The sequence below is a fragment of the Anabrus simplex genome, chromosome 2 (assembly GCF_040414725.1).
Source record: "Anabrus simplex isolate iqAnaSimp1 chromosome 2, ASM4041472v1, whole genome shotgun sequence".
Taxonomy (NCBI): domain Eukaryota; kingdom Metazoa; phylum Arthropoda; class Insecta; order Orthoptera; family Tettigoniidae; genus Anabrus; species Anabrus simplex.
This window is the reverse complement of record NC_090266.1, coordinates 927,613,217-927,639,953: the sequence shown is the minus strand read 5'-3', so window position 1 is coordinate 927,639,953 and position 26,737 is coordinate 927,613,217. Positions and strand designations below refer to the sequence as shown.

The 26,737-nt window shown below is 39.3% G+C and overlaps 1 protein-coding gene across 1 annotated transcript in view; it reads left to right on the top strand.

Moving 5' to 3' along the window:
- Nucleotides 1–26,737, top strand: part of LOC136863191 (synergin gamma) — a 236,612-nt gene that overhangs the window by 111,993 nt on the left and 97,882 nt on the right. The gene's annotated exons all lie outside the window — the stretch shown is intronic.

Genomic DNA, 26,737 nt, shown 5'->3' with positions numbered 1-26,737 from the left:
TGAATAAATAAATAAATAAATAAATAAATAAATAAATAAATAAATCTAGATGAGGTGACATGTAAGTAAAATAATTCCTTTAACAGTCAGGTATTGTGTCATTTTAATAGTTACTGGAAAATGGGAACTCTTCTCTCCTCGCTTCTCCAATCCAGCAGGTAACAACCTTCTCTCCGCCAAGCCAACATATTTTTAGACTTGTCCTATAAGTTTTAATTTGACTCCATCTGATCTTCAAGTTTTCTATGTCATTTTCATACATCATTACTTCAACACTTTTTGTGAGACTAAACTCTGTCTTGAATTAGGGAGTAGTTCCGCTGTTTTCCAGTAACTTCTAAAAATGACAAAACACCTGATTGTTAAAGGAATTATTTTACTTACATGTCACCTCATAGATTTATTTATTCAAGGGCACTTGTTTTTAGTGATATTTGGACTTTGTTTAATGTGCTTCTTCAACTTAACTGTACATTGACTTGTTTTGGATGTCAACTATTTTTTAAACCAAATATTCCATAAGATTGGATCAGAGCAATATACTTAGAGTTCTTGCTTCATTGTTTTCCTATTAAGTGCATGCTTATTTTATTATTGGCCAATTATACTGTATATCTTTAAACGTTGGATTCCTTGTTAACTTATGTTCAGCAGCTGAGGATGTCCCTCACATATAGACGAAACATGTTCCGTAGCTGTAAATGATTTTATAAATATATTCTTTTCTGAATATTGATTGTATTAAAAAGGTGGACTACTCTTCTAATTAGCATCAGTATTATTATCAGTACGGATCAAACATGAAATTTATTTCTTTAAAGGTCAAGCCAACCAGGCTTATAAGAAAGCAGAGACCTTTCTAAATTTGAAGATCAAGATTTCCCAAATCATTTAAGGTATATCTCTTTTTAATAGTGTTTATTCAACAACTTAGTTTCCAAATTTTTAAAACCTATTCAGAAGAGTTCATTTTCTTCCTTTCAGCACCAAAGAATGCAAACTAAAACCAATGCCATTTGATCAAAAATGAAATAAAATTTCTGTACAGGAAGGAATCTTTTTAAATGAACTGCTTTACAATGCTCATTTAAGTGCACCTGAAATGCTGGCCATGTTAGAATGAGATTCCTTTCAAAATTATGTTGATCAGAAGCATTACAACATCATAATTAATTAATAAGCAGAACAATACATTGCAAAATCTAAATATCTCCAAGCTCACCAGTTATTATCCTAAAGCTAAAGATAATTCAATTAGCACAGTTTCTAAAATTTTTTCGTTTACAATTAAGAACCTAACCAATGTACATTTTAATGACACAGAACTTGACATTCTCAAACACAAACACAATTGGCCTAGTTTGGGTAAAGAACAATATTGTCATTAATATAGGAGAAATAGAATAAGTTATTTCCAGATTACCTACTGAAAGGCAAGAAGAAATTAGATTCGACATAAAGAAAAAAACTTCCCGCCTTAATCAGTGATTCACATTAAAAAGTGCCAGCTTTGTTCATCATAGCCTCCAGTGACTTAAAATTAACAATTAAAGAAAATGCTCTCATTGTCACCAAAGCCGACAAGGGAAATTACCATTGTGATAATGCACAAAGGAGATTACATTTAAAAAAAAACTGAATTATTTTTCAAATAATTCCTTTTTAAAAGTCAATAAAGATCCCAAGATTGGGATTCAAAGAACACTCAAACAAATCATTAAATAATGCATCTTTTATCTTAAGCGAAACACTATACTACCAAATGTATTAATATGAACACATGACGTCCAGTAGCAAGACTCGCAAGGACGATGTTCCTATTATACCCATTGTAAGTTTCATGTACAAAACCTTGCAATTTATTCATAACTTTTTAATGGAACATTATACCATATTTACGCAAATAATCCCCACATATTTTTTAAAACAACTTGAGGCACGAAATTGGGGTGCGGGTTTTATTTGTGCCACGGTTGAGAACATGCTCCTGGCTCACCTAGTTTTTGATGTTGGGTGTACAGTTATGCGTTGTGTAACCACAAATGGAATATAACTGTTCCCATATGTCATTTAAACAGAAAACTATTCAGACTTGTAATTATAAACTGCCTTTACATTTAAAAAATAGTAATTTACAGAGTAATTTAAATTCAAAATTTCTCCGCGTCACTATAGAATGCGTCTTTTGGAACATGCTGGGTAGCTCTCCACACATTCACTCACTTCCGTGTGTCTATAGTGTGTTTCATAGTTGCTAAGTTCGAGTGAAATCGTATATTCTTTTGTGTTCGGAATTTTAAGGAATTATTAAATGTTAAACAATTAATTTATTGAAACCACCTAATACTAGTAAAGTCTTTAGGACTATATCACTATTATTATATTAAGTCAAAATGAAAATAATCACTTGTTTTAAGGAATGCCACAATATCACGTAGCAGGCAGTGTGCGGAGAAGCAGAATCCGCAAAGACTGACGATGCCAACAGTATGCGAGAAAGTGTGGCTCAGAGTTCGTACGTACCAAACAATATTGCCAATTTCGATGAAACTGCATTTATTTTTTATTTACTTTTTACTGCCGGGCCCAGGCGGACTTATGGTTTTAAAGGAGGTGGGGTCACTGTACTGTATTACAACGCAGACGGAAGCGAAATACTTCTTCCCTTCATCATAGGAAAGTTCGATATGCCACGATGTTTTAAGGGCGTTGGACACTTTCCGTGCAAGTACAAAGCATCTAAAAATGGAAACAGTACAGTAAACCAAAACATAAAACACTTGTGCACGGGAGTCAGCATAATATGTCCTCGTCTTTGAATCGTGCTTTTTTTACTTTCATTGTGTAAGGTTATATTTGCCAGTGAGTTATCCAAGTGCGTTATTTGAATAATGTAAATGTTCCTTGTTGGATACATTAGGAAATTTTTTTTCCATGGCTTTTGAAAGTTTTAAACTGTGAATCAGTTTTAATTGCATGCAGTAGTGGGTATCAGAATATTTTGTGACGCGGTAAGAGTTGGCATTTCTGAATTACGAGTTGGCGGTTAATTCCAAATCACACAATAGCGTGGTTTTACTGTATCGCAAAACTAACATCCGAGTTCGCCGGTGTGTCTGTTTCAAGTGTTTACATTGCACAAAAGGACTTATCCACCGCCGGTTGTGTTACTATCCGAGTAAAAAGAGCATGTGTAAGATGTGTTTTAGATGTGGAGTGTGGTGAATTTGTAATTAGGAGAGGATTCTAGTGATGCAAGAGACAACGAACTTCCGATCTACTGGGAATCGAGCCTATTGCAAGTTCAGATTAATGAAATACCTGTCGCGTAAGTAGTCCTACTTGCTAATTTCCATGGCATTTTATAGCAGTCATCTCTGACAAAGCAGCTATATCGGTAAATTAACATGTTCATATTTGTGTAAAGAACATGTGGACCTCACGGAGTGATATGAAATGTTTGTTTATACCTATGTTACTCTTTCGATGGAAGGAATTATAGTTCATTTCATTCTTTTTAAAATGGGCCTTCCTAAATTTAGGATGCAGGGATTATTTGGCGGCAGGTTTATTTGCGTAAATACTGGTATGCTACTTTTAGTAGCAAATCCTTCGTCAAGAATTCAATTGAATTCTGCAATATTGTAAAAAATTTCAATCTACAATCTTCACATACAATGCATTCTTTCAACATTTCCAATATGTATCCCAATATTCTCATTAAAAATACTACCGGTATTGGTATTGTTAGTGATAATCTCCATAAACATAGTAAACTTAGTAAGTTTGAAATAGATTTCTCCATGAATATTTTAGTGTTTGTAATTTCCAACAATTTCTTCACATTTAATGATGATGTTTATCAACAAATGGGTCTTCCAATGGGGGCTCTGGCTTGGGGAATTTTGGCAGAAATCTTCATAGACAATCTTGAGAAGTTCTAATCCATAATAACATGAAAGGTATTATGTTATGGGTCAGTTACGTAGACTATATCTTTACAATTAGTGATCAACGAATCACGAGTAGTTCTATAGTTTTGTATCACCTTAATTCCCTAGATACTTTCAGGTGTATTAAGTTCACCTTAGAAAATGGGACTAACAACTCACTTAATTTCCTTGATATCACAGTGATCAGAAACAGTAATAACTTCTTTCAAAATTTTTAGGAAACCCACTCATTCAATACTAGACTCTCTTCATCCTGGAGCTCAAAAGAGAGCATCTTTGTGTAGTTCATAGAGCTCATAATATTCCCTTGTTCCTTGAGTATTTCGAAAAAGAAATTCAGATCAGCTAGAAAATTGCAATTGGTAATGGATACAATAAAGAATACATAGATAAAATTATTAACAAAATTGGAAGCAAACCAAATTCCGCACTCTTTAGGGATTCACAGAAAAAGAAAAACTTTGCTACTTTTACTTATACCAGCTTTATTAATATTTTTCAAATCACTGATCTTTTTAAGCAACCAAATTTCAATATTTCTTTCAGAACTAACAACACCAACAGTCATTTGTTTTATAATCATCATAACATCATTCATAATAGCAAGAAACTATTTAATTCAGGAGTATACAAGCTCAGATGTACCCAATGGAAAGCTTCTTGGGTAGAATAGACGGGAAGAAACTTTGTAATCTCCGCTACTAAGAGCGCACGAATATTAAAAGGCACAGTAAAATTTTGGCAATGATCTCTCATATGCCTCATTTTAATAATTCATTTTCTACAATAGATCAGGATCTCATTATCTTCCGTAGTCAAAAAGTCTGACGAATGTGTGTAGAAGAATTACTTCATCCATTTAGACCAAAGATTTAATCCAAATTACAACCTTAACAAGGTTAATGATGATAACATTCTTTTTTGAAGAATTAATTAAATTTTTCCTTTAATCTAATGAAACGTTAAGAGTACGATGACCGGGCGAGTTAACCGTGTGGTTAGGGGCACACAGCTGTGAGCTCGCATCCGGGAGATAGTGACTTCGAACCCCACTGTTGGTAGCCCTGAATGTTGATTTCCGTGGTTTCCCTATTTTCACGCCAGGCAAATGCTGGGGCTGTACCTTAATTAAGGCCATGGTAGCTTCCTTCCCACTCCTAGGCATTTCCTATCCCATCATCGCCATAAGACCTATCTGCGTTCGTGCGATGTAAAGCCACTTGTAAAAAAAAAAAAAAAAAAAAAGGTTAGAGAGAGAGTAGATGGACACTACAGGCGTCATCCCCTTCCCACAATATAGCCCCGCCCTCCTCTTCCCACCTCTCTCCTAACAGATGGTCGCTACTCCAACCTGGCAGTCAACAACCTTCTCTAGGCTAAGCCAACTCCCATAGAGCGGGACTAGCAGGGGAGTAAGTGTTTCTGTAACAACTTCTATTCTTTCATTTTTCTTTCTTTTTCCCGTTACTTATTTTAAATCTAATTTCTCTTTTTTTTTTTTCTGTTTTCTTTTATAGACTCCTCCTATAAGTATTCATTTGGCCCCACTTGATCGTCCACATATACCACACATTTCACACCCGTGAGCACAACAGGGTGTGGGAAACGCATTAGAAGATGATGGACGACTCCTTCTCTTCTAATTAACATCAGTAATTTCTCCGATTCGTGACCGGGTGTTTGTGTCTGTCCCAACACACTCCTATTCATATTCACACAACACATTACACCACCCCTGTTTCCAAGTAACTTAAAAATGATACAATACCTGATTGTTAAGGGAATTATTTTACTTATATTTCACCTCATCTGGATTTATTTATTCAAATGACATTTATTTTTACTGAGATTTGGACTAGTTTTAATGTGCTGCTTCAACTTTCATCTGTTTTAGTAATTGATGCCAACTATTTTTTAAACCAAATATTCAATATGATTGGATCAAAACAATAGACTTCAGTTCTTCAGTGTTTTCGTATTAAGAGCATGCTTATTTTATTATTGGCCAGTTTTACTGTATACCTTTAAACATTGGATTTCTTGTTAACTAACCTTCGACAGCCGAGTATGTCCCTCACATACAGACGAAACTTGTACTGTAAATATAAATGATCTTATGAATTCATTCTTTTCTGAATATTGATCATATTGAATAGGTGGACTCCTTCCCTTTTAATTCACATCAATAATTTCTCTGATACGGGGACTACGTGTTTGTGTCTATCCCAAAACACTCCTATTTACACTGACTGACAGAGCAAATGCAACACCAAGAAGGAGTGGTCAGAACTTTATGCCAGTTGCAGGGTAGACTGACGTCACTGAGGTATGCTCATGATGTGAAATGCGCCGCTGTGCTGCGCACGTAGCGAACGATAAATGGGACACGGCGTTGGCGAATGGCCCACTTCGAACCGTGATTTCTCAGCCGACAGTCATTGTAGAACGTGTTGTCGTGTGCCACAGGACACGTGTATAGCTAAGAATGCCAGGCCGCCGTCAACGGAGGCATTTCCAGCAGACAGACGACTTTACGAGGGGTATGGTGATCGGGCTGAGAAGGGCAGGTTGGTCGCTTCGTCAAATCGCAGCCGATACCCATAGGGATGTGTCCACGGTGCAGCGCCTGTGGCGAAGATGGTTGGCGGAGGGACATGTGGCACGTGCGAGGGGTTCAGGCGCAGCCCGAGTGACGTCAGCACGCGAGGATCGGCGCATCCGCCGCCAAGCGGTGGCAGCCCCGCACGCCACGTCAACCGCCATTCTTCAGCATGTGCAAGACACCCTGGCTGTTCCAATATCGACCAGAACAATTTCCCGTCGATTGGTTGAAGGAGGCCTGCACTCCCGGCATCCGCTCAGAAGACTACCATTGACTCCACAGCATAGACGTGCACGCCTGGCATGGTGCCCGGCTAGAGCGACTTGGATGAGGGAATGGCGGAACGTCGTGTTCTCCGATGAGTCACGCTTCTGTTCTGTCAGTGATAGTCACCGTGGAGCGCCCTACCGCTAGACAACGCGGCATCATGGTTTGGGGCGCTATTGCGTATGATTCCACGTCACCTCTAGTGCATATTCAAGGCACGTTAAATGCCCACCGCTACGTGCAGCATGTGCTGCGGCCGGTGGCACTCCCGTACCTTCAGGGGCTGCCCAATGCTCTGTTTCAGCAGGATAATGCCCGCCCACACACTGCTCGCATCTCCCAACAGGCTCTACGAGGTGTACAGATGCTTCCGTGGCCAGCGTACTCTCCGGATCTCTCACCAATCGAACACGTGTGGGATCTCATTGGACGCCGTTTGCAAACTCTGCCCCAGCCTCGTACGGACGACCAACTGTGGCAAATGGTTGACAGAGAATGGAGAACCATCCCTCAGGACACCATCCGCACTCTTATTGACTCTGTACCTCGACGTGTTTCTGCGTGCATCACCGCTCGCGGTGGTCCTACTTCCTACTGAGTCGATGCCGTGCGCATTGTGTAACCTGCATATCGGTTTGAAATAAACATCAATTATTCATCCGTGCCGTCTCTGTTTTTCCCCACCTTTCATCCCTTTTGAACCACTCCTCCTTGGTGTTGCATTGTCACTGTCAGTCAGTGTATATTCACGCAACAAATCACACCACCAATCACCACAAAAACACGCAATAGTGAATACATCCTTCCACATAGGGTTGGCATCAGGAAGGACATCCGGTTGTAAAACAGGGCCTAATCCACATGTACCACATAGTTGACACCCCTCACCCCACCAGGGTGTGGAAAAAGAATATAAGATATTATTATTATTATTATTATTATTATTATTATTATTATTATTATTCCAGGGATGCCGCCTCTGTGGTGTAGTGGTTAGCGTGATTAGCTGCCACCCCCGGAGGTCCGGGTTCAATTCCCGGCTCTGCCACGAAATTTGAAAAAAGTGGTACGAGGGCTGGAACGGGCTCCACTCAGCCTTGGGAGGTCAACTGAGTAGAGGCGGGTTCGATTCCCACCTCAGCCATCCTCGAAGTGGTTTTCCGTGGTTTCCCACTTCTCCTCCAGGCAAATGCCGGGATGGTACCTATCTTAAGGTCACGGCCGCTTCCTTCCCTCATCCATGCCTATCCCTTCCAATCTTCCCATCCCCCTACTAGGCCCCTGTTCACTATAGCAGGTGAGGCCGCCTGGGCGAGGTACTGGTCAAACTCCCCCGTTGTATCCCCTGACCAAGAGTCTGAAGCTCCAGGACACTGCCCTTGAGGCGGTAGAGGTGGGATCCATCGCTCAGTCCGAGGGAAAAGCCGAAACTGGAGGGTAAACAGATGATGATTATTCCAGGGATACTGTGGAATGGAGAGGTGTAATAAGGTGCAGGCATAAATGGGTGGACAGAGAAAAGATCGAAGTATAATTTAAAAATTAAAAATTCAAAGTTGTATTTCTTTCCTTGGTATTTTGTTTCTTTTCAGATTTTAAACTTTGTTAAACAATAGCAAATAATCAGGTACAATAAAGAGGTGAGTTAGATAGCTCAAACGTTACACAATTACCAAGAGCACTACTGCTCCAATCAATTACACGTAAGGAGACGGTGCTTCAAAATTTACAACACTAGAAAGAGCGTCTTTGCTCTACACGATTACTCTCTAGGAGACTACTCTCCAAGCTTATTACGATCAAGCCTTTCCAAGGCACAATCTACATTTAACACTAGATTAGTACAAACAGTTTCCACTGTCTAACCCGCTCGACAGCCTAAGTTACATTTAACCCTTAACTATTGACGTACATTTTCAGTGACATCAACATGGACGTGAGGTCACTGAGACCGCATGAAAATTAATTTGACTACGGAAGGGACGGTTAATGAGATAAATTGCTAGCTGCTTTTATTTGAATAATTACACTTTATTGAACCCAAAACCACAAAAATATTTTCCAATTGTTAATTTGTATAACCCTCATACCTTCAGATTGCAGTCGCAGCAATTTTCGTTATTCAGAATACACTGTTCCATTTAAACACACACATATCCTTTACACTATCAACAAAAATTGACCCTAACTTGGGTATTAAAGATGTTTGATAACCACTGCACTGAAAATTAACGACACATTAGACTGATCACTTGTTGGGGTGGAAATTGGAAGCACTGAACTTGGCCCTCAATGTTGCTCTCACTCAACACATTCGAAGCAGATCTTCCTTGTACACTCCAAGCACACTGGTTTTTCACATCTGTAGCACTTGTAATATGTTTTTCTCTTCTTTGCTGGTAGGCACAGACGACAAGTTATCCGTTTTTCAAGCTTCTCCTCGGAAATGTTGATACGCTCCGCAGGGATCCTCAAAATTCTAGAGATAGCGCCTCGAATATCTCTTGGGATCCTGGGATTTGATAATCTTCTTATCATGTGTGGCCTAGTGAGTTGAGCAGCAAGTTCTTTCAGAAAATGTTGCCTGGTCATTTGGGGGCTCTCGCGATAGGACTGATGCAAGATATTCACATTCACAGCTGCAATATCGACGATACGGAAGAAGACTGCCATCGGCCACCTTCTTGTTCTTCTACCTGTGCAGTAGTTGGCTGACATCTGATCCAAAGTATCTACTCCAGACTTCGTAGAATTATAAAACTGAATCATCTCTTCCTTCCCTGTGTCCGCATCAGTTGCTTTCCCATGGTGCATAGAGGATAATAACAAAACAGCTTTGTTTCTTTTCGGAATGTGTGAGAGAAGAGTTATGTCTTTCGTGAAGTCATACACAGAGGAACCGACCTTTCTCTGCTTGGAAGGCAAGAAGTTAGTTGGAATTTCCTTCTTGTTCTTTCTTACTGTCCCAACATAAGTGAGTCCCCTTTTCCTCAGCTCCTGAACAAGCTCCACTGAGGTGAACCAATTGTCAGCTGTTATATTTCTATTTGTACCCTGTATTGGTTCCGATAAACGAAGAACTGCCTGAGTTGGCTTTGAAAATTTTCTGTCTTCCCTTGAAAGACCTATTCCATCAGTGTCCTTCCCTGTATAAATATATGCATTGTACAAATAACTATTTTTCGAATCGGTTAGGCACATCAATTTCACTCCATATTTCTCAGGCTTGTTCGGAATATACATTCTGAACTTACACCGACCTCTGAAACCAATTAGCATCTCATCTACTGTTGCATTTGTGCCAATGGAGTAACACCTTTGAGAGTTCTGAATCAACATATTCAGAAGCTCAGATACGGGTGCAATAGGATGTGTCTCTCTCCGCTGCGTTCTGTCTTCAGGATTGTCAAAACGCAGGCTGCACAGGAGAATGGAAAACCTTGTACCTGACATCACAACACGAAATATTTCACGGCCCGTGCCGTCAGCTGCGAAGACTGAAGCGATGTCCTCTTTGTTAGATTTGAAAACCGCCGAATAAATAAGAAGGCCTAGGAAAGCTTTCATTTCAACTGCGTCAACATTTTGTAATTCTGGTCGGATAGACTTTCGGTAATTACTTCTCATTGCACTGAGTTTCACATTTGTCCATCGCACTAGTAAGTTCACCATTTCTTCACTAAATATTAGTGTCCATGCCGTAACAGGATCCACACTGTTTCCAACTCGAGCTGAAGGCCCCAAACCGGGAAGGTGAATCACGATATTGTGACGAGGTGTACGCACATTCTGTGGAGGTTCCGCAGACGACCATTTGTACCTATTTCTACCATAAAAACACTTAGAACGTGAATCATCAGGCAGTAGCGCGGAACTTTCATCTTCTTCTCCCTCTCCTTCAGTCTCAGTATCGGTATTGTGATCACTCTCTATTTCACTATCACCATTGTCCACATCACTCATGTCTTCTTCAAACCACTCGGTAATTGTTCCATCGTAATTTGCATCACATGTTCGGACACTCGCCGAAGTACCTGCACGCTGTCTCATTGCTACACACAGCACTATCAACTGAAGACTGCTTCAAACCATGGACGTGCGGTCACCCAGGCCGCTACGAAACTCATCAGCTTCTTATCGCAGCTGCACGGTTATTTATGACAGATAAGATAAATACAGTGGAGAGGTCATCTTAAAATAGAAAGGTACTGCAAGCAAATATACTGGCAGGGCGATAAGCGAGGTGTGGCACGTGTTTACTTTTCCACCGCGGTCATGTTGACCGCACGTCCATAGTTAAGGGTTAAATAGATAAACTTTTAACAGAGGTAAAAGGTGCCTATTCTACATGGCCTTAGTGGATAAAAGATTTAATATTGTCTGCCATAAACCAAAATGTTAGGAGGCGAACACTTAGAAGTTCACTTGAAAATTTAAAAATCCTATTTGGGCTTATGGCCTGAAGTTAGAGAGGCTAAATCTATACTACGGAGGTGACTAGATGGAGAGAAAATTTTAAATTACAAAGAGAAGAGATAACTTTTACAGTTCACAAAATCATAGTCACCTCAATACCAAGTTGAAGGGGAATAAAGGAGGGTTGACACTCTTTATTACCTAAGTTAGACTAAGGTCTTTTAGACTTGTTTAAAGATTTACATTAAGAAAGGATTTTTGAAACCTTCAAACTGGCTTTCTGAGACTATTACATGATGTCTGTCATTACCTTCAGCTGGCGGGCCTTCTGCACATGGATGAGGCAAGCTCCCTGCCTCCTCTATGAACACACTCTAAACCTCTTGAATGGAGCGATCGAAAGACAACATGGCCCAAAAGGTTCCAGCTTTTATAGCAGAGAGGAAGGTTCCAGAATTCTCTGGGCCAAAGCCCTGGGCACAGCCACAAATACTATTGGTTGATTAAATAAATATAAAAAATTCTTGATAGGATACCATTTTAAGCAGGCGGGAAGAGATAGAAGTGCTATAGTCTGCGTCAACTCAAGTGGTCCTTTTGATGTTATACCGGTAGTCAAAAGAAGAATTGAGCAAAGTATCCTTCCGCGTGTGAACACCTCCCCTCTTTTCCTTTCTGCATCTCGATCTCCATCCTGAACCTGGTGGCTAATGTAAGCAGCTTATATATATCATATACAGGGTGCGCACAAATGATTGGAGCGGTTTCAAAAAATTCCTGTTTGTTTATTATTTGTTGTAACATTATAAAATTATATAGACAGACAGTAACACTCACTAAGTTTTTGTATGAGCATACAAGTGCTCGATATGTGCTCCACGAGTGACTCTACACACATCAACTCTATAGTCAAGTTTGTCCCATACCCGACGTAGCATGTCGCTGTCAGTTTGACCGAAGGCGTTTATGATGCGGGCCTGCAGTTCTGTTAGACCGGCCGTAATGGTGGCGTAAAAACTGCGTCTTTCACATAACCCTATATGAAGAAGTTGCAAGGGGTAAGGTCAGGAGAGCGTGGAGGCCATGACATGAGGGCGTGATCTTCATTCTCGATATGACCGATCCATCTTTCTGGAAGTCTGCTGTTCAGAAAGTCATGAACGTCAACATGGAAATGAGGTGGAGCACCATCCTGTTGGTAGATGAAGTTCATGCTATTGGTCTCCAACAAAACAAATCTTTGAAGGATACTTGCCTTACAACATCAAATACCATCACCATATCTCTAATAATATGGATAGAAATAATTGACAAAACAGCTCAAATCATTTGTGCGCACCCTGTATAACATCAAAGGAACCGCTTAGGACTTAAATTGACTCCGTGTATACAAAGGGCACTAGAAAAGTTTTACAATATGCAAAAACGGTTGGCTGAACACCCCTGTTATGGTGAGGGATGAAAAGAGGGGTGAAAACCGGTCTAGAAGACAGCAAGGCGCGACCTTCACACCAGTTGTTACCAAGCAGTGGGATTGAAATCAAGTTAAGATGTCAGTGCGGTCTAAAGGTAATATCGCGCAATTATCCGCTACAATTCTGCTTGTGGATTAACTGTTGACCAGTGCCTGAAGGAAATGACTCCTGTGCCGGGGAAAGACTGGCCACATCAGACAACAATTCTCCGCCCATACAAGGAGTTCCATGGGGGAAGTTTTGGGATTGAAGACTATCTTCATTCTGGGTGACCGTCTGAATCAGTGACTGAGAAAAACATTGAAGCTGTGAGGAAAATGTTGCAGCAAGACAGGTGGGTGACTTATCAGCAGGTAGAAGAGACCCTCCATATCCCTGCACCAGCTATTCATTCAGTTCTACACGACCATCTCCATGTTAGAAAGGTTTGTTCCCTTCGGGTGCAACATTCACTTTCAGAGGAACAAAAGGCACATCGAGTGAAATGGTGCCGAGAAATGCTAAAACAGTTTGAAAATGGGACTTCGTGTAACGTCAGTAGCATTGTGACAGGTGATGAAACTTGGCTTTATTATTACGATGTCCCAACAAAATCCCAGAACAAGGTGTGGCTGTTTGAAGATGAGGGTACTCCTGTGACTATGTGAAAATCAATGTCAGTGAAGAAAAGGATGATTGTAGTATTCTTCACTAAACGGACATCCTGACTCGGGTTGTGCTAGACACACAAAGGACAGTTACTGCGAAGTGGTACAGCGAGACTTGTGTGCCTCAGGTCATCCAAGCTCTCAAGCAGCCAAGGTTACGGCTCAACACTTGGCTCTTGCATCACAACATTGCTCCAGCAATGGATTTTCTTGCCAGATCAGGGTTGACTGTGCTTGATCACCCACCATACAGTACAGATCTTGCCCCATGTGACTTCACACTTTTCCCAGAAGAGAAGATGAAGCTGAAAGGGTGGCGTTTTGCATCCGACGAGGAAATTCTGGCAGCATGGGATCAGTGTGTGAAAATGTAACTGAAGAAAAGTGGCAGAGTTGGTTCAGTGACTGGTTTCGACGTATGGAAAAGTGTACTGAGTGTGGTGGAAATTATTTTGAAGAAGTCTAAAGCGTTCACTCACATTGCAAAACTTTCTAGTGCCCTTTGTAGTAACCTTAGAACACCAAAAACAATATACAAACAATTCGGTTTTGAAAACCTCGACACAACAAAATTTTCTTGAAATTTAATTGTCCATCCTCTCACCAGAGGGAGCATATAATTCAACAGAGATAAAGTACAAAACTTCTTCAGAAATGAGTTTCATTGTTCATATTACAGTATAGATGGCCTCCTAAAAGGAGCTTAGTTTGAATGTACGGACTTGTTATTATTATTATTATATTATTGTTATTATTATTATATTATTATTATTATTATTATTATTATTATTATTATTATTATTATTATTATTATTATTATTATTATTATTATTATTATACATACATACATACATACATACATACATACATACATACATACATACATACATACATACATACATACATAATCATTACAGACTGTTATGCCTTTCAGTGTTCAGTCTTCAAGCCTTTGTGAATTTACTAAACGTCGCCACAATCCTCTATTTGCAACTAGTGTTGTGGCCTCATTTAGTTCTATACCTCTTATCTTTAAATCATTAGAAACAGAGTATAACCATCGTCGTCTTGGTCTACCTCTACTACTCTTACCCTCCATAACAGAGTCCATTATTCTCCTAGGTAACCTATCCTCCTCCATTCGCCTCATACGTCCCCACCACCGAAGCCGGTTTATGCGTACAGCTTCATCCATCGAGTTCATTCCTAAATTAGCCTTTATCTCCTCATTCCAAGTATGCTCCTGCCATTGTTCCCACCTGTTTGTACTAGCAATCATTCTTGCTACTTTCATGTCTGTTACTTCTAATTTATGAATGAGATGTCCTGAGTCCACCCAGCTTTCGCTCCCATAAAGCAAAGTTGGTCTGAAAACAGACCGATGTAAAGATAGTTTCGTCTGGGAGCTGACTTCCTTCTTACAGAATACTGTTGATCACAACTGCGAGCTCTCTGCATTAGCTTTATGACACCTTGATTCAATCTCACTATATTACCATCCTGGGAGAACACACAACCTAAATACTTGAAATTATCGACCTGTTCTAGCTTGGTATCACCAATCTGACATTCAATTCTTTGGAATTTCTTACCTACTGACATCAATTTAGTCTTCGAGAGGCTAATTTTCATACCATACTCATTGCACCTATTTTCAAGTTCCAAGATATTAGACTGCAGGCTTTCAGCACAATCTGCCATTAAGATCATGTCGTCAGCATAGGCCAGACTGCTTACTACATTTCCATCTAACTGAATCCCTCCCTGCCATTTTATACCCTTCAGCAGATGATCCATGTAAGCTATGAACAACAAAGGTGAAAGATTACAGCCTTGTCTAACCCCCGTAAGTACCCTGAACCAAGAACTCATTCCACCATCAATTCTCACTGAAGCCCAATTGTCAACATAAATGCCTTCAATTTATTTTAATAATCTACCTTCAATTCCATAGTCCCCCAGTATAGCGAACATCTTTTCCCTCGGATTCCCTGTCGTATGCTCTTCTAGACCTACGAAACATAAACACAACTGCCTATTCCTCTCGTAGCACTTTTCAATTACCTGGCGCATACTGAAAATCTGATCCTGACAGCCTCTCTGTGGTCTGAAACCACACTGGTTTTCATCCAACTTCCTCTGAACGACTGATCGCACCCTCCCTTCCAAGATGCTAGTGAATACTTTGCCTGGTATACTAATCAATGAGATACCTCGATAGTTGTTGCAATACATCCTGTTCCCTTGCTTATAGATAGGTGCAATTACTGCTTTTGTCCAATCCACTCCATGCTAATTTTACTATTCTATGGAGCCATTTTGTCCCTGCCTTCCCACTATACTTCACCATTTCAGGTCTAATTTCATTTATTCCTGCTGCTTTATGACAATGGAGTTTATTTACCATCCTTTCCACTTCCTCAAGCGTAATTTCACCAACATAATTTTCCTCCTCCCCATGAGCTTGGCTGTTCGTAACACCACCAGGACGATTTCCTTTTACGTTGAGAAGATGTTCAAAATATTCCCTCCACCTCTCCAGTGATTCCCTGCGATCTATTATGAGTTCACCTGAATTACTCAAAACACTCTTCTTTTCCTTCTTCCCTCCCTTCCTAAGATTCTTTATTACTGTCCAGAAAGGTTTCCATGCTGCTTGACCTTGCCTTTCCAGGTTATTACCAAAACCTTTCCACGACTTCTTTTTGGATTCAACAACTATTTGTTTCACTTTGTTTCTTTCATCTGCGTACAAATCCCTTTCTGCCTCAGTCGTTGTTTGGAGCCATTTCTGATAAGCCTTCTTTTTACGTTTACAGGCTTCTCTCACTTCATTATTCCACCAAGATGTTCGCCTTTTCTCATCTTTACACACAATTGTTCCTAGGCATTCCCGTGCTGTTTCTACTACAGCATCCCTGTATGCCACCCATTCACTTTCTATATCCTGACCCTGCTTACTGTCCTGGAGATTTTCTACCCTTATTCGTTTGCAGACACATTTCACTTTCTCTGCCCTAGGCCTAGAGATACATAGTTCACTACAGATCAGAGAGTGGTCTATATCATCGAAAAATCCCCGGATAACTCATACATTCCTAACAGATTTCCTGAATTGAAAGTCGGTTAAGATATAGTCTATTATGGACTGGTACTCCTAGCTTCCCATGTGTAGCGGTGAATAGCCTTATGCTTGAAGAATGTATTCGTAACTGCTAAACCTGTACTAGCACAGAAGTCCAGCAAACGCTTCCCATTCCCTTTAGCTTCCATATCTTCCTCACATTTACCAATCACCCTTTCCTATCCTTCAGTTCTATTCCAAACTCTCGCATTGAAATTGCCCATTAGCACTATTCTATCCTTGCTGTTGACCCTGACCATGATGTCACTCAATGCTTCATAAAACTTGTCAACTTCATTCTCAAATGCACCCTCACATGGTGAATACACAGAGACAGTAGTAGTCCCAGTTCCTCCAACTGACAAATCTACTACATCATTCGCTCATTTACGCGCCTAACAGAAACTATGTTGCGTGCAATGGTATACCTGATAAAGAGCCCTACGTCAGACTCTGCCCTTCCCTTTCTAACACCCGTCAAGTACACTTCTTGATCTCCTATCTCTTCCTCGTTATCTCCCCTTACTCGAATATCACTTATTCCTAGCACATCCAGATGCATCCTCTTTGCTGACTCAGCCAGTTCTACTTTCTTCCTGCCATAAACCCCATTAATATTGATAGCTCTGCATCGGATTCCATTTTGTTCGCCAAATTGTTTCCAAGAAGTCCTTTGCCTGTCAAATGGGAGTGGGACTCCGTTACTCCCATAGGTCTGAGGCCTGTTTAAAATGTTCTGTTCGGTAAATTCATGAAGCAGGATGCTACCCTTCTTGCATATAGTCCAAGTGAGGATATCTCCTCTAACGGGTTATGGACCACCGGTGAATTGTATAGTCCTAGCCGCCTGAGCACAAGGAGGGCCATGACCCAGAATATGTTCATGATGCCCATTCCCATTCCATAGCAACTGGTATCCCAACTCTCAGGACTACTTACTACGCCACTCAGCCGTTGCCCATGGTTAACGAACTAGGACGTGACTACAGTAACACACACACCATGAACCATTATTATTATTATTATTATTATTATTATTATTATTATTATTATTATTATTATTATTATTATCCAAATATATTCTTTTGGCCTCTTACGACCACAGTTAACACTTGTCAGCCTTTCTGGATTTCCAGTACTACTCCATCGTGATGGAGAATGCAGTTCTTCACTCTTTGGACCACTTTGTCCTAGGTTGTCTTCTCACTCTTTCTGAAAGATCCTTTAACCCTTGTATTACTCGCACACTTTTTAATGATAGATTTTTGTACAGGGGTGAGGAGTAAGGAGGGAGCTCTCCCAGTTCCGGTAATACTGCCAGCTGAATGGAAATGAAATCTGAATTGAATCGATAATATGATCGATTGATACAGCATTTTCTACAGAATTTTCTAAACCTTTATTATCTTAAGCCAACAACTGTCGCTCACACACATTATATAACATTTCTGGCTGCAAATCTTGTTCCTAGCATGAATTCTATAGTTTGGCTTTGCTGTGTAAACAACAGCAGTACTAGTACGTGAAGTGTATGCCAGATGTCACACAGCGATGCATAAGCGATTCATAGTTTGTATTTCAAAGGTTGCCAATGCGAATCTCGAAAATAACCGAGGTCTACCGATTCAGCACTAGGGTGTCCAACTGTCATTAAAATGTGTGCGAGTAATACCTGTGTCTTGAAATAACTTCTTTCTTGAACCAGTGTCTCAGAGACACAAGCCAGACCCTCATTCACTGCAGTTGCCCAAAAGGGTGGTACATTTTCAAGTCATGAGAAGATCAAGACTTCCTGGAGATATTGTAAAATATAAGATAGCACTTCCTCATAACAGGTGAGTGCTTTTCAGGTTTAGAGGACAGCTCTGCATTTGACCTCAGGCAATATTTGCCCTCAGAATTTCGATGTGATCTGAGGATGTTTCGTAGCAAATTTCTCTTGTTTATTTAGATGCTTTCTCTCTTCCCCACTCTCTCTCTCTCTTATACACTCACTCCTAAGCATTCAGCAGCATATAAGGCTTCAGGATATTTTACTGTGGTATAGTTGTGGTATCAGGCTTACCCTGAGATCAGGTAGGACTGACAAATGGGTTTGCAGAGGTGAGAAGCTGTTTCCATGGATTTAGCCTGATGTTTTAGATCTGCTTTCTCTGCGAATTAAAGGAAATGATCTTTGCAAGATACTTAAAATGAATGCATTTTTTTTCCATAGTTTTTTTCGAGAATGTAGTGGTATTACTATGGTCAGACATCATTGCTTCAGTTTTTTCAAATGATACTGGGAGTCCCACAACTTCAACTACTTCTTGTAATGTTTCAATCTGGAGGGGAGATTGTGCTGAGGTCATCTGCCATTAGGTTTACATCACCTGCAAAAGCAAGGCAGTCGATGCTCACAGTTCTGGATCCAGTGGCCAACCTATTCCCATTATGGGGTAGTCTGTTTCTTCAGTCACGGATGACCTTTTCAAGAACACAGTTGAAAATAGTGAGTGAGAGCCCATCACTTTGACAAACACCAGTTTTCATCTCAAAGGATCTGTAGATTTCCTCCATAAATTTCACTTCCGAATAGGTGTTGGCTGAATCAACAAAAGTCAATACATGTGGTTTGGTGCAAGATGATCTGATTTTGGCGATACTCTTTAGTGAAGAGATCTGTTTGCTTCAGGTGCGGGTTTTACAGAAGCGACTTGGTATTCACCATTCTATGGATCAACAGTGGGTTCATTGTGACGTTTGAAGTGCTTTTGACAGGATTTTATAGGCAACTGTAGTTATTTACATCTGTTTTTTTTAAATTTCTTTTTTTATGGAGAGAATGTATAAGAGACGAGTAGTTTCTGATTCCCATATATCATGAAAGAGTTCTTCCATTTTGGTAACAAACTGGGACCAGTCATTTTCAGAAGATCAGCAACTATGAAATCCTTGCCTGATGTCTTGTTGTTGTGGGGAGATGCAATGATTTCTTGATCAGGAGGAAGAGACACAGGATAGACTAGAAATTGTGATCTTCGATGTTGGAGGAGGAGGAGGACAGTTGAGTAAGGATTCAAATTATTCAGCTGATCATTCACATTTTCAAGAAGGTTCACAGTTGTCATGATTATTCAGAAAAGTTTACTGTTCTTGTCTTGGAAACATAGTGAACGGGCTTGGTAGCTGATAAGTTCAAGTTTGAAAGTATGGAAAAAACAAAATGTGTTTTTCCTGCTGAAAGTTTCTTTGATGGACTCAAGGTGAGCCCTGTGTGATTCTAGTCTCTTTGTAGTAATGACGACTGAAGTTTTGATTTATCATGTGTTTGTTGATCCAAAATCTGTGGATCTGTGTTTGGACTTCGGTATAAACTGCACTGTAACAGCTGTAGTTAGATAATAGTTGAAATAAATATTAGCACCTTTAAGAACTTTCACATCATCATCATCATCATCATCATCATCATCATCATCATCATCATCATCATCATCATCATCATCATCATCATCATCATCATCATCATTATTTCTACTCAGGTCACCTTGTCATAGTGTGTGAAACATTTGCAATAGCTGAGGGGTTCATTGGATGGTCTTGAAAGCTCAAATAACAGTATGTTATAGAAATGTTCATTTTCTGAATTAAGTTTGCACTAGGATTTCCCAGTTTATTTGTGTTCCTTGAACTATTAGACTTAAAATGCTCACTGAGACACTGTGTAGGCATTGCTAGCACCATAGTTCATGAGCGTTATCAGCTAACACTAATTTCAGAAAGCTTCAAATCTTGGAGTGATGAAGTCCGTCTACGATTTGGCAGATCAGACTATTTGGAGACATTGTAGCGACTGAACTAGAATTTGACATGATGATCAGTCAGTACAAATAAGGCTTATGGAAGGAAAAAATTGAGCATCTGAATTTGCAAGCATGGTTTGTTAGGTCATTATGGAGTACAGCAGTTCTCAGCTTCAAGATACTTGATTTTTTGCTCTTGTATCTCGCTCAGTGTTTAATTGTGCAAACAGGGGTCTTTTTCTCCAGACATCAAAGTTCAAAATACAAGGTGAGGTACTGTTCTCAGCTTTTGCTTCTGTTGATGTTAACAACAGACTTAGCAAATCAAACCCTGGCATTAGTGCGAAAGGTGAATCATGTAAATCTTGCCTCTTACGACTTGTAGGAGAGTAATATTACATTCTTTGCCAAAGCCAGTCTGCCCCAGGAATAGATTTACTTTTATAACCAAATATCAATCGTGCAACATTTTCCATACCACTTGCGTCAATAGCCACTGCCATTGGCTGAAATTTATACAGTATGGTATCACTTTCAGAATTAAATACAGATATTACCAACTGCAGTAAAATAAACAGTAAATGAATAATAATCCCCGTATGCCTCGCTTCATTCAGCATTTATGCTGTAAACTAAGCAATGGTGATAAATTAGTGCACGCTTACACTGTCACACACACACATGCACGCACACCCCCTCACTCCCCTCAACAAAGCTTAACCCGTTATGCTTTAAACAAACTAATGCTGATTAAGTCAGTGTCTCTCTTAAATGAAGTTGTCGTATTCACACGAGATGCTGTCAATTGTGTACACTGTTTTATTTACAAATTATATACACATTAATAGTTGCACATCAAATGAACCACCATCTTGAACTCAATTTACTGCCACATTAGCATGTCAACCAACTACAGAACATTTGGTACCAACATAACATAACCACTTCAATGACAAAATCACAACATGAGTTCTCATACTTAACTCGACTAACGACTCTCGCTCACAACTCGACTAAGCAACCCAAGACTGTACTTTTATATACCTTGCCTGGCCAGGCTTCCAGAAAAGTATGACATAACATGCTTTCTCCTATCTTCTCGAGTCTCCAATAACCTATATACAAAAGAATAGAACATTCTGTAAAACTCGAGTGACAAAGGTGCGTTGTTCTAGACTCTTACCTTGTGTTGCACAAATTTACATCGGATTTATACATCATATTTACAGGTAATAGTAAATTATATACTATTAATTACATGTTCTTACATTTAATAAATTCGTATTAATAAACATACAGTATAAGTATCGTGACATAACCTCACATGTTCTGTTACATAAGACAGATCATGCAACACACAAATAATAAATGATACGACCATGATTTATACAAAATAAAGTCCGTACTGACAACCTGTCGAACATAACTACTTAGATGATGATAATAATAATAATAATAATAATAATAATAATAATAATGTAAACAACTTCATAAATTGAAATACCAGCATTGTATAGCCACACCTCAATAATAATAATAATAATAATAATAATAATAATACCGGGCGAGTTCGTGCGCGTAGAGGCGCGCGGCTGTGAGCTTGCATCCGGGAGATAGTAGGTTCGAATCCCACTATCGGCAGCCCTGAAGATGGTTTTCCGTGGTTTCCCATTTTCACACCAGGCAAATGCTGGGGCTGTACCTTAATTAAGGTCACGGCCGCTTCCTTCCAACTCCTAGGCCTTTCCTATCCCATCGTCGCCAAAAGACCTATCTGTGTCGGTGCGACGTAAAGCCCCTAGCAAAAAAAAAAAAAAAAAAAAAAAAAAAATAATAATAATAACAACAATCATAATAATAGTAATAATACCACCACACCAAAACTGAGTACCAGTTTAATTCCTGGGAGCAAAGGCGGCCGGGCTTAGAGCTAACCACTCTACCTCATCATGTGCCGAGGTTAACAATGGTGGAAGCCTTTACCTTCCACTCCTCCAAGGGCCTTCATGGCCTGTACGGAGGTGACTTTGCTCTTTTTGCTTTTCGATAATTTCACTATTTACTGATGGGTTTAGAGAATTGTTTCCAAGTTATACTAGTCCATTACACGTTTGCATCAAAGTGTATGTCGAGCGAACACAAGCCAACAGTGATAAATTCACCCCTCAGTGAGGTGGACATAAATGCCCAGTGGTCTCTGTGCTGCGGGACGGATTCAAAGCTTGGCATTTAAATTTTCTCAGATTTGGGTAAGACTTTGTTCAAAGTAGCATAACTTTAGTATTGTTACATGAATTTCAATAATACTTTCACATCCGTATTCAAAAACTCTATTCTTTTAGAAAATTTGATGGTATCTTACCTTAATAGTTGGGTTTTGTGTGGAACGTCTTGAAACATCCATCAATGCAGAGACCTGCTTTGCAGTCTCGACACCAAAACACACTCTCTCTCTCTCTCTCTCTCTCTCTCTCTCTCTCTCTCTCTGAATTTTCCGCTTGTAGCACATGACATCATTTGGTTTGTCTATTCCTTCCATCAGTTGGTGTGAAATGCCTTGCAGTGAGACGAGGTACATTTTTGTCTGAAGAATGATGTCTGGGCATGTTTCTTTCAAATGAACTTGCATGTTCCACAAGCAGTGCGTGGACAACATCCACTCTAAATTTCAATTCTAGATTCTGGTGAATTTCTCCAACAAATAATCATTGTGTTTAGAATGGCAACATTCATTAACCTCCTGAATAACTTGTAACACTTGGTCATCTTTTCTCTCTAAAAGGAAGCCGTGAAGGAGCTGACTTTTCAAATCGACTCCAGCCATGTGATCATTATAGTTGGCTACGGAAACATGCTTGACTTTTTCGTGACCATGCTGTGTTTTGTTTATGACAGTTTCTGCCGCCTGGAATATAGAAATCATTGCAACATCTTTCTTATCATGTCACTTTAGGTCAGAAACCTGATCGGAATGCTGAGCTGTAAATTCTTCCTTCTTTAATTTCCTGTTGATTACATCATTTGGGATGTCCTTTCTGTTGAGGTGCGAAATTCCTACATAGTTTTCAGTGATTTAAAAAAAAAAAATTACAATTTACTTTACGTCGCACTGACACAGATAGGTCTTACGGCAACGATGGAACAGGAAAGAGCTAGGAGTGGGAAGGAAGCAGCCGTGGCCTTAAGTACAGTACAGCCCCAGCATTTGCCTGGTGTGAAAATGGGAAACCACGGAAAATCATCTTCAGGGCTGCCGACAGCGGTATTCGAACCCACTATCTCCCGAATACTGGATACTGGCCACACTTAAGCGAGTGCATCTATCAAGCTTGTTGTTCAGTGACTTTAGCTTATGAGCCAAAACAGTTGAGTTATAAAAATTATCCATCCAAAACTTGCATTCTTTGTTGAGAAGTGGCTCCGCAGGAATAAAACAATAGCATAAGTTTTTGTTGTGTTTGTTGATGAATGTGTTGTTTCAAATATGGTTTCTTTCCCTGAATATATTATAAATTACCAAAGATAGCTGAACTTTACTCTCATAATTCGTAGGATTTTATGCCAAATTTTGTGGATTTTAGGGGAATGTATTGCCTAAAAGACAACCTACCCTGCCATAGGATTAGTGACTCATCAACTGCAATGTTCTGGTAAGTACAAAGTCTAGAACTTATCTTTCAGGCAGGAAATAACCGGATAAATTTTGAAAAGTTTGGAAGGTCCCTGATATGTATCAACTGCTTCATTGTTGTTGAAATGCATAAATTTACTAATCAGTTCAAATCTACCCATTGAAATAATGTACCTAAAAATTAGCATAGACAAAATAGAATTTTTAGAAAATTAGCTTCATTGCGTGGGCTTTTGTATTATACTCATAAGCATAAAAGTAGCAATTACAACATATATCTCATCCTTGGTGACTGGTTTCCAATTTCGCATTCTGGAACAAATTGGTAAGAATAAGCCCCTAGCTCGGATTCACTGCTCAGCATTTATGTTTGTTTCACGAACTATTAGTTCCACTAACTCATCTGTAAAGAACATATTAGAAACTTTCACATGATCACATTCCCCAACTGTTTCGTTCTGAGGTCTTGGGTTCCGTATAAACTATTCTGTTTGACCCATGTAATTAGACATTTTCTCGCATCAAAATGTATTAGCCGTGACATGCACATTGCCATTCTGCGCAATATCACTCATATCTGATTCTGAAGTAAGGACTTTGTATACAGCAATATCATCCACATCACTCAAGTCACCATCTGAATCTAACAAACTTTCATCAGAATCATTTAACTGTTCTCCTAAAACATCCTTTATTTCCCCACTTGATAACCCATACTTGCATGTAGAAGCCATCTCCACTCACGACAGAGGGAATGCAAGACATCAGGTAATAAGGAAAAAGATCAGGAAAAAAACTCTCCAGTGAGCCCTGAGTAGACAGATTATGTTGACAGTCTGGTTCTTCCCCCGAGAGGGAGGGTTGGGGGGGATAAGTATAATGTAAGAGGTGTGCATAGTAGTCACTAGACAGCAGACAAATGCAATGGTTCCTCCTGCTGGCAGAGATAAACATCCCTGGAAGAATATCACTTGAATTTCACTGAATGAAACACTATCAGAATAGGGATCAAGGCATATCGTTTGAAAGCTCAAACCTTCTGCTTCAAGAAAAAATATTCAAAACACAAACAGCTTTGATAGTAACTGTCAGTCGCCATACAATATACGTGTGTACTGTGTGAGCTGTGCTTATCACTCGGCCACGTATGGTGTTCGCTTCATGATAAACACTGCTCGGCACTCCATTCTGACACACTCACACTCACTCTGTCTTTTTTTGTTTTTTTTTTTGTTTTTGTTAGTTCATTCATTCTGTTCAAAATTTGATTGAAATTTGATTTTTAAGATTGACATATTTTCACGAGTTCAAGAGTCTCTTCTTACCACTGGATATTCTGATACACTAATAGGTCCTGATTATTTTTACTGTGCATGATTTGTCAATCAGGGCACAAAAATGGTTTAGATACTTAAGAGAGATTTAAATGTGCAAATTCCTGCTATTAAATCAAATTGATGTGTATGTTCTATTAGCTTGTATATGTTGAAGGCTGATGTCAGGAATGTATTTGTGGTCAATGTTTATACAAGATGCAAATGTTTAGTATAAACACATATGAGCTTACAGTAGCGATACTTCTGTTTAAAACACATTTTTGGTCATTTATCCTTAATAATTAAAAAGAATTAGAACAGTTTCAGTTTGTCTTAACTAATTATAGTTTTTAGCTTACTAGATCTGGTACTGTTAATATAGTAATTAGAATCTCAAATAAAATATTGGAGAAATATCACTAAGGCTCGGAAGTTGAAGACCTATAAACACCTATAAAAAGACCTAAATTATCCAAGATAGGATCTACAAATTTTAGTTTTAATTACATGTTTTAATGAAGAAATATAATGTTCAAAAATGTAAAATTCTGGTGGTATGCAACATACAGTGCAAAAATATGAGTGAAATACTTCGTCTTTCAAACATATATTTTTAGGTTAACATAATTTTAAAAAAAAGAATTCTGTGTTTGTTAAAAAAGTCCTTGCAGAATTTAGAATTAAATATTTTTTTCCACCTAGAATGAATTCAGCAAACCTGCATTGGCCATCCTGGAGAAAGAAATTGAAATTAGTATAACTGGAATCATATTTGGCATAACCACACTAGGGTTACAGAAATTCTAATTCGGAAACCTTACCTCAGTTGGCTTGTCAGTATATCACAATAGTCATCTCCGGGTTCTTAGGTGCATGTTGCTAAACATCGAGAACATTCTGTCTACATCAACAGGTTCACATTTGAAGCAAGTGGGATCTTCCTCTTCGAAAGCACTCGCATCAAAATTTTCTGCTTTCAATATTTCACTTATGTTGCACATAATTTGATACCCCTGGTTCTTTCAAGCACTAGTTTAATTTCTTTTTCCTTTAATTTTCCCTTATTTTATATATGGTTCAAAAATATGTATTTGCTAAAGAAAAGATGTTTAACAGATGTTGGGTGACCTAGATGATTCGAATTGAGAATGGGCAGTAAAAATGTAGTCGAAAGCAGGTGAAATTGAAAAATAGCCGTTAAAACTAAAAAAAAAAAAAAAAGAAGACCAGTAAGCCAAAAAAATGCAATAGAAGGCAAAAAAAAAACCACCTACAATTGTTTGGCCTACAATGACTCAGAATGAACATATTGTTACCTGCCAGCCCCGTGGTAGCTCCTTTTGGTACTTCCAGGAAGGGGCTGGTGACTCAGACGACCTGGAATCTCCCAGCCGGCCTGTGGGGTGTGGCCGGCCCTTCCGTGTATTGTTCTCGGCGGCCGGCTTTTCTGTGAGTTCCTTGGAGATTCAACAGGAATGTTCTGCCTGTAGTGACATCGTGAAATTTCTGGATCAAATCACTCAA